This window comes from Quercus lobata, chromosome 11 (genome assembly GCF_001633185.2).
Source record: "Quercus lobata isolate SW786 chromosome 11, ValleyOak3.0 Primary Assembly, whole genome shotgun sequence".
In the NCBI taxonomy this organism is placed as follows: Eukaryota; Viridiplantae; Streptophyta; class Magnoliopsida; order Fagales; family Fagaceae; genus Quercus; species Quercus lobata.
In genome coordinates this window covers 15,713,622-15,722,929 of record NC_044914.1, presented here as the reverse complement: position 1 = coordinate 15,722,929, position 9,308 = coordinate 15,713,622, and positions in this window count along the sequence as shown.

Sequence of the window (9,308 nt, the reverse complement as noted above, 5' to 3'; positions counted from 1 at the left end):
AATCACAGCTATCAGTCCAAAATGCTTTACAAGCTCGTGAGGAGTTGATGACTTGATGACCCTTTAGTTGGACTGGACATTGCTACTGATCCAATAGGAAACTTCCTTAAAATAACATGGTAAGTTAACTTGTATTATTGTTATTATTAGTATTATTTCAACCTTGTACATGAACATATATAATCTTGTCACGCGTTTGTACATTAATTAATTTTGAAGAACTAAAATAATTTCATTAGAATCTATCGTTTAATATTGAATCCTGAGTCATTCTTGACTAGGAATGGAAAGGTTTTAGAAAGAGTATCCAGTAACTTCTCAAACTTTCATTGCTTGTGTTAGGGTTTCGTAGTATAGGGAAGTCCACCAAATTTCGAAGCAACCTCTGTGCAACTTCTAAATTTTGAAGAAAATAGGGTGGAATATGAAGCAACATGTAAGTCAATAAAGAGTTTAGATTTTCCTTGAAGGAATTCTTTCCTTCAAGTTTTGTAACTTTTGTTTAGAAACAATGTACCGAGTTGCTATAAGACTTCATTAAATATTCATACTAAATATATGTAGAGATATTAAATTGCAACATAACAAAGATATAGTTTAAATAGTGGAAGTTTTTACACCAATTTTTTAAGTTTGATCCTAAAAAAAATGATGTTATAAGTGTAATCATAGCAGAGTTATGCAAAAAAGAAAAAGAAAAATATAATACATAATCACATAGAGAGTAAAATGATTTATATAGTTAAGCCTTATGCCTACATGCATCTATGGATAGCATTTAGAGCAACCACATCAATGGGTGCATAATAGAAAAAAGTGGTTAAATTTACACAATATTGCTCAAAACTCATCCATATCAGTGCTTGCATACCTTTGCATATATCCACACTTGCTACAATAACCTTGCATATATATACGGTTACTGTAACTTTGCAAATCATTATTTTATTATATTCTCTCACACACAGTCAGACTCTATCCCTTTTTCTTCTCTCTTCTTTTTCTTCTTCATCTCACACGCTTTCTTTTCATCTGCACAATCGATCGACCATCTGCCCACCACCACTCAATTGATGCAACCCACCACCACTTAACCAACGCAACCCACCACCACCATTTTACAACACATAAAAATCCAACCACAAATTCAATAGAAAATCAAAGTCAAAATCAACAAAAAATCCAAACCCACCTAATAGAAAAGTAAAAGAAAAAAAAAATCAAATAAAAAATCATTAGAGATCAAACCTAAAACCAACCCCAACATATCAAACGGAAAACCCAAACCCACCCGAAGTCCTCTCTGATCTCACTCTCACCGAAACCCTCTCCGAACCTAAGTCGAAGCCCTCTCCCATCTCACCCTTGCCGAAGCACTCTCTGAACCTAAGCCACTTGTTGCTTGCCACTACCACTGCCACCTCTATGGTGGTTTCACTTCTTCTATTTTTTCTTTGTTTGATCAATGGGTTTTGGGATTTTGATTTGGCTTGCCTGTTAAGATCTGATGTTGCTTGTATGTGCTTGGGATTTTGCTTGATTTCATATGTATTTTGGCCGGTTTGAGATTTCTTTGGATTTGGGTCTTTGGAGGCTAGTTGTTTGATGAAAGGTGGGTTGATGATGGTGGTTGGGTGGGTGTGGATTGATCATTGATTGTGACTAAGTGTTGGTGATTCTGGGTAGCATTGGGTCTGAGAGAGAGAGAGAGAGAGAGAGGTAGCGAGTGAGGAAATGATAAAAAATGTAAAAGAATGAATATTGTATTGAATAAATGTGTAGATTAGATAAACTGATGTGGGTGTTTTGTAAAAATGAGTGTGTAAAATAGAAAAAGTAGGTTTTTTTTTGCAAAATAGACAAAAAATTTTGCATTGACCGATGCAATTGGTCTTTAGAGAATGTTTTACCCATAAATTAAATAGGACGATAACAAAGGTTATATACATTTTTTCAAAATTCAAGAATGAGGTTACACCAAAAAAAAAAAAATGTTGCTTACCAATGAAGTAGTCATTGCAGGTTCAATTAATTGGCCTCTCTTTATATACATTTTTTTTTTCTAAAAAAAAAAAAAAAAGTTTTCAGCCAAAATTAAGGGGATATGAGTCTCTTTTTGGACATGTTATACCACGTGAAGTATGACACGTGGCATTATAAAGCTTCACTAATTATACATGCATTCAAATTCAAAATACGTATAGTTATTAAATTACATTAACAAATTTGAGGTATGATGTAAATAGATTTATTCTCGATTTTAAAGAAATTACACTTCACCTCTATTTAAAAATTATTTTGGGGGCACCACCGCACACTCTTGGTGTGATGGTCACTCTACAAGTATAAGTGTTTGTAGGGTATGGGGGGCAAGGGCAGAGGGGTTCAAGTCTCTAGGAGGGAGTTTCACACACACACACACACACACACACATATATATATATATATATACTTAGATTAGACTAGAGTAAAATTTCTATCTTGTATAAAATATATATATATATATATATATTTTGGGGGCTTAGTATCAATTATTTTATTTTGATCATTTAGGGGGTGGAGTATTATTTTATGAAAATTGAATACAACGAATTTAACTTTGTTGTAACAAGAGTGTAAAATGTCTCTTCGGCCCTCCAATTCACTTCTCCTAATTTATCCTTCTTAATTTATCCTTTTACTATGCGTCGGCCTGGCCTGCATAATAAAAGAAGAAAAGAGGTACCTTGGATCTAGGCCCATCAGAGGACCTTCAATTTGCTTGTGCTGGACTTTGTTGGCCCAGGTTGGTGAGTTTGGTGAGGGTAGCTCCTGTTGTAGATGTGAGCATTGGGCATGGTCCATCAGTGTGTGATTTTTTGTTGGGCCTTTGGTCTCTTTTAATTTATTGCCAAATTGCCCTTATCGCTATATATTATTCACTTGTCTTTGCTGTTGCTATGATGACTGATTCATCATGTACGTGAATCTGAATCAGTTTGCTGTTTATCCTAGATGGAATAAGAGAAAGCAGCCTTTTGATGTTGAACATATACTTGCGTTGGCTTAATGAGTAATATTGGCATAAATTACTGGAATTTGATTTTTATTTGGGGAATGGGATTCTAAAAATTGGGGAATCTGATACTTGAACTCTCTTTTCTCTCTCAAAGGCTCAGTTGTGTGAGTCCACATCTTGACTTCGGTTAAGAGACTTGAAAGTAGGAATCATACTGTTGTTGAAAAGTATGAGTAGAGATTGTGTGCATTTTTATTTATAAAAAAAATTCCTTCTTCAACTGCAGCTATGTCAACAAAGAAACTGGCACGATTAGTAGGCATTTTTTTTTTAATATATATATTTTTTGGACCTATTTGGTTCGGAACTCGACTGATCACTACTTCTTTCGTGGACTAAGAGTATTCTCTCTTGTGTTAAGTTGTAATTATGTTGGCTTTATTTGGTGCCAAAATTTTCTATATAATTTTTTGCTTAAATTTATTGTATTTGGGGACTATTTTGAATTAAATAATTTAAGAGTCTTCTCAAGGTGTTATCTCTCCAAAAGTAACTATCTATACATAGTGGATCGGTTCAACTTTGGAGTCGTAGAGAAATTTTTACAACAAGTACTCCAATTTTTCTTTTTAATAAGATATCATATGTTATTTTAAGTTTGTTTCTCTTTACTTACTTTCAATTACTCATTTAAATTGCTTTAATATGTTTATCTATGCAGTTGTTAGTATCCATGCTTAGTTAATTTACTCAATCACATATATTCCACATTAATTGTTAAATTAGCCTTAATTAACTTAATAGCTTATAACCCCATGCATATGCATGAATATACTTAAAAGATACACATTAAGATGCATAGTATAATTCCTATATATATATATATAATTTAAATACTGGTGATATATAGTCATTCTTATATTTTGTTAACTCTTTAAAAAATCTTGTAAGAATATCAAAAGGTAGTAAATGTAAATTGTCTATATATTTTAAAATTTTTTTTTATTAATTCTTAATTTTTGATATTGTGAAACACTTTTTTCTTTTTCTTTTTTTACAGTTTATTAATTCTAGACTCTTTGGTTTTTGTAATCAATAACTCACTTGGATGAATATTTATGATGTGGTATCACATTTGGCTCCAAAATTAAGAAATAAAACTCTGTAAAAATAAATAATTTAGGACACATGACACAAAATTGGAATTCAATTATAGAATCTAATTAGATTTTCTCTAAGTTTTACCTATATATATATATATATATATATATTTATATAGATTAGTTGCATGCCAACAATAACAAAGTTTTGACTCCAAGAGGAAAGTTTGTGAACACCTTGTATGAGAAAACTAATTTGGTGAAAACTGATTTGCTCAAATTCATTCATTGAATAAAATTCCTATATATACAAGCTAAGAAGGTAAGCAATTGCTCTATTCTATAACTAACTTAACAGACTCATACACATGTGAACAATAAATAACAGACTTAACAAACTAAAACACGTGTGTGACTAAACTAACTAACTCTATTAACAAAAACTATAAGTCGTTTACTGTACAAACATGAGCTAAACTACATTGTCGTTTAGATAGACTTAGATTCATCATTGATTCCTTTATCTCTAGAGCTCAAAGCTTGATCTCTTGATGACTGAGTTGTTAGTTCTTCACCAATTGAGTCTTCAAGTTCTGCACTAGCTGTTGCACTGTATGAATCTCCGAGCTTCTCTGGTGCAGTAGCTTGACTTGCTTCATTCTTTTGCCTTTGATACTCCCCCTCAAGATGGACCGAGGAAGGATATATATTGATTAGTCCCTCTTGGATATTAACTTAGAAAACTATTTGTAACTCAAAGCTTTAGTTAATAAGTCTGCCAATTGACAGTGAGTTCTCACATAATTCAACTTGATCACTTTAACTAGAACTTTATCTCTCACAATGTGGCAATCAATCTCAATGTGTTTGGTCCTCTCATGAAACATTGGATTGGATCCTATATTCAAGGCGGATTGGCTGTCACAAAATAGCAATGCTTCTCTATCATAACTAACTTGTAAGTCTCTTAACAAGTAAAGAATCCACACAATTTCACATGTTGACATAGCCATAGCCTATATTCCGCCTCAGCTAAAGATCTTGATATAGTGGATTGCTTCTTTGACTTCCAAGAGACTAATGAATCCCCAATAAAGATGCAATACCCTGTTATTGACCTCCTTGTATCTAGACAAGATGTCCAATCTAAATCACTGAACCCTTTGACATGAAGTGCTGAACTTGCAGAGAAGAAAACTCCTTTCCTTGGTTCATTCTTTAGGTAATGCAAGACCTTTAGAGCAGCTGCATAATAAGTCTTCCTTGGCTTTGCTATAAATTGGCTCAATCTGTGCACTACAAAAGTGATGTCAAGTCTTATGATGGTCAAGTAAAGGAACCTGCCTACAAGCCTTCTATACTGACTTGGATCATCAAGCAACTCACCCTCATACTTGCTGAGTTTCAAGGTATGATCCATAGGGACTTTAGCAAGCTTACATCCAAGTAAACCAACATCCTCTAATATTTCCAGAGCATATTTCCTTTGACACAAGGAAATTCCCTTTGCTATTTTAACCACCTCAAAACCAAGAAAGTATTTTAATTCCCCTAATCCTTCAACTTAAATTTCTAATCTAACAAGACCTTAAATTCCTTAACCTGCTTCTTGTCATTGCTTGCAATTAGGACATCATTAACATAAACTAACAGCAAAAAGAAAGACTCACCTTGTTGTCTGGTGAATAAGGAGTAATCTGCCTTGGATTGAACAAAGCCAAAACCAATTAAAGCAGCAGAAAATTTGGAAAACCACATTCTAGATGTCTATTTAAGACCATAGAGTAACTTGTTGAGCTTGCAAACCACTTGCTTTGACTGCACCCCCCCCACCCCCCCCTGTTGTGAAAGCTTAATGGAAGAGACATAAAGACTTTCTCATGCAAATCTCCATGGAGAAATGTATTATTGACATCAAGTTTGCTGAGAAACCAGCCTTTCACAATAGCAATAGCAAGCACACATTTGACAGATACCATTTTGGTCATAGGGGAGAAAGTATCAATGTAATCCAACCCCTTCTTTTAGGTGAAACCCTTAGCAATCAACCTGGCCTTATACCTCTCAACTGAGCCATCTGACTTGTACTTCACCCTAAACACCCATTTACAACCTATAGGTTTCTTACCAGGTGGAAGGGAAGTGAGTGTCCAAGTATTGTTAGCTTCCAATGCTTTGATCTCAGCATCCATGGCTTTTTGCCATTTGGGATTACCAACTTCTTGGTGATAGTAAGTGGGTTTTGTGATTAAGGTAATGGAACAACAAAAGGTTTTGTATGTAGGAGAAAGGTTATCATAAGAGAGATAAGCTTGAAGGGGGTGAGATGTACCTGAGGTTAAATTGGAGTGAATTGGAATGGAAGCTGATGTTACCTAGTTACAATGATAGGCCTCAAGGTATGAAGGTGGCCTAGAAAGTCTTGTAGATCTTCTAGGGGCAACATAAGGCTGATTAGATGCACTAGAAAGGGAATTAGGTGCATCAAATGCAGGCAATGGAACAGGAATATCAATAGCATTAGGAAAGACCTGAATATCCTTATCAAAATCATGATGAATTTGGATAATAGTCTTATCAAAAAGGGATGAGGATGATGAAGTAGTAATGGATAAAGGAAAAAAAAATAAAAAAATAAAAAAACTAAGGAAGGGACAGTAGGAATAGCAGGCAAGGGAATCAGATCAGTGGACTGAGGAGATATACCTGTGGAGAAAGGAAAAGTGTTATCATAAAACACTACATCCCTACAGATGAAAACAGAATGAGAATCAAGATCAAAAAGTTTGTGAGCACCTTGTATGAGAAAACTAATTTGGTGAAAACTGATTTGCTTAGATTTATTCATTAAATAAAATCCCTATATATACAAGCTAAGAAGGTAAGCAATTGCTCTATTCTATAACTAACTTAACAGACTCATACACGTGTGAACAGTAAATAATAGACTTAACAAACTAAAACATGTGCGTGACTAAACTAACTCTATTAACAAAAACTATAGCTCGTTTACTATATAAATATGAGATAAACTACATTGTTGTTTAGATAGACTTAGATTCATCATTGATTCCTTTATCTCTAGAGCTCGAAGCTTGATCCCTTGATGATTGAGTTGTTAGTTCTTCACCAATTGAGTCTTCAAGTTCTGCACTAGCTACTGCACTCTGTGAATCTCTGAGTTGCTCTGGTGCAGTGACTTGACTTGCTTCATTCTTTTGCCTTTGATACCTTGTGGAAATTAGATGATTTAATCATTTAAATCCTTAAATTCTCTCAAATTTAATTTTTAGCTAGATGTGAAATAAGTTGCATTTGATTATTAATTTTGTTTGGCTAACATGAATTTTTCAAATATCACATGCCTTACATTTGGATTAAAATTGAAAAATTGGAAGATTTAATTAAGAGGGGATCCTTTCTAACCTTGTGATGCTTGGGGTTTCCAAAGATAAAACTCAACAACCTTGCCATTGAATTCTTTGACTCCTAATACTGAGGCTGCTCAACCCCGCTAAAATGGTACTTAACTAGTTATTTTGTAATTGAATCGTTGACTAGCAGTAATTTCATTGTTATTATTGACTTTGACCATCCTTGACCTTTTTCATCTAGACCTACATTGCTCCATGTTTTGAGTAAGTGCTAATTTAGCTATTGTTTTTCTACATGAGGTATCTAAATCACTCAAATTTCTCAATCTCTCTCTTTTGGGTTCACCATGGACAGAAAATTCCCCAACTCTCATGTAGATCCATTCCAAATTGTACGTGATCCATCATCAATTCAATCTGGCCACTGTCAAAACATCATTCAAAGGCATCTTCTAGGGTTCTTCAAATGCTTATATGCCAAACTCAAGACAACATCAAGTTTTGATCTTGAGTTTTAGAGGAGTCTTAAAGATATAGACTAGTTTATTATGTGTTGATGTGTATTGACATAAGAGACACAATTCTATTGTAAAGCCCATGTAGCATTAGCTGTAGATTATATAGTTAATATGTACTCTACTTAGGGTTTATTTTAACACATGGTGAACCACATAATTTTCTTGTGTCCTCTCCTTCTCTTTCATGTTCCTACTCTTATCTTCAATCTCTACCATAGTTTCTCTTTAATTTCAACAGTACGCAAAGCCGGGCGGTTGAGGTCATGATACTAAATAAAATAAGAGAAAGTTGTTGAACATATATTGTCACGTCCCAAACCTTTAAAAAAAAAAAAAAAAGTAAAGTAGCATTTTTTTTTTAAGCCCACGTGACTCCCTACCTACCCCTTATTTCCTCAGCACCCATTCACAAATATCTCCCTCCTTCATTGATCGGCCATCTCTCCCTTTCACCTTATTCTCTTTTCAAGTTTTATGCTTATTGTGATAGTTTGCTTGATATTGTTTAGGTTCTACCTAATCTCCTTTGGAGCTTGGAGAATTAGGCTTTTGTGGGTTGCAAGGTAAGTAGCTTTTAATGAGATTTTTTTGGAAAATAATCATGTTGCATAAACGTTATTTTTGGGTTAAACACATTTTGGAAAATTATTTGTAGAACTATATTTTCTTAAAATTATTGTGTTGTGACCCTAATATATATCACTATTTATGTATAGTGCATCATATTTGGTAATGTGAATGAGGAAATGCATGATTTGATAGTATGGAAGAGATAAGCATCTTTGATATAATTCTTGGGAATGGATTTTATGGATTTATTGCATTATTTGCAAATTCTAAAGATGTTTTATCTTGACTTGTGATATTTGGAAAATTGATAGAAAATCTTATTGATAAGAAATGATTTTGGAAAATTTGAGAACCTTGTGAATATTTTGGGTATTTCAAAGGTTTTTGTGAAACTACTCGAAATTGAACCATGTTTTGATTTCATGTAAATTGTGAGCTCTTCATGCTTTTAGCCTTGGGCTGTGACATGTGATTATTCAGTGATTACCCACCCAGATACCATAGTCTTTGTGGCAAATTGCTGTCTTTGTGGCATAATTGATGTCCTCGTGGCATAACTGATGTCTTCGTGGCATAACTGATGTCTTCATGGCATAATTTGATGTCTTTGTGGCATACCTAACGTCTTTATAACAAATTGTCATATGGCCTTGGGTTGGATTTTTAGGTTTTAAAAGGGTGTTTTGATAGCCCACAGTAAATAGTATGTAGTTTCTTGTTGAAATTTTTTGAGAAAGCTTGGTGCTAT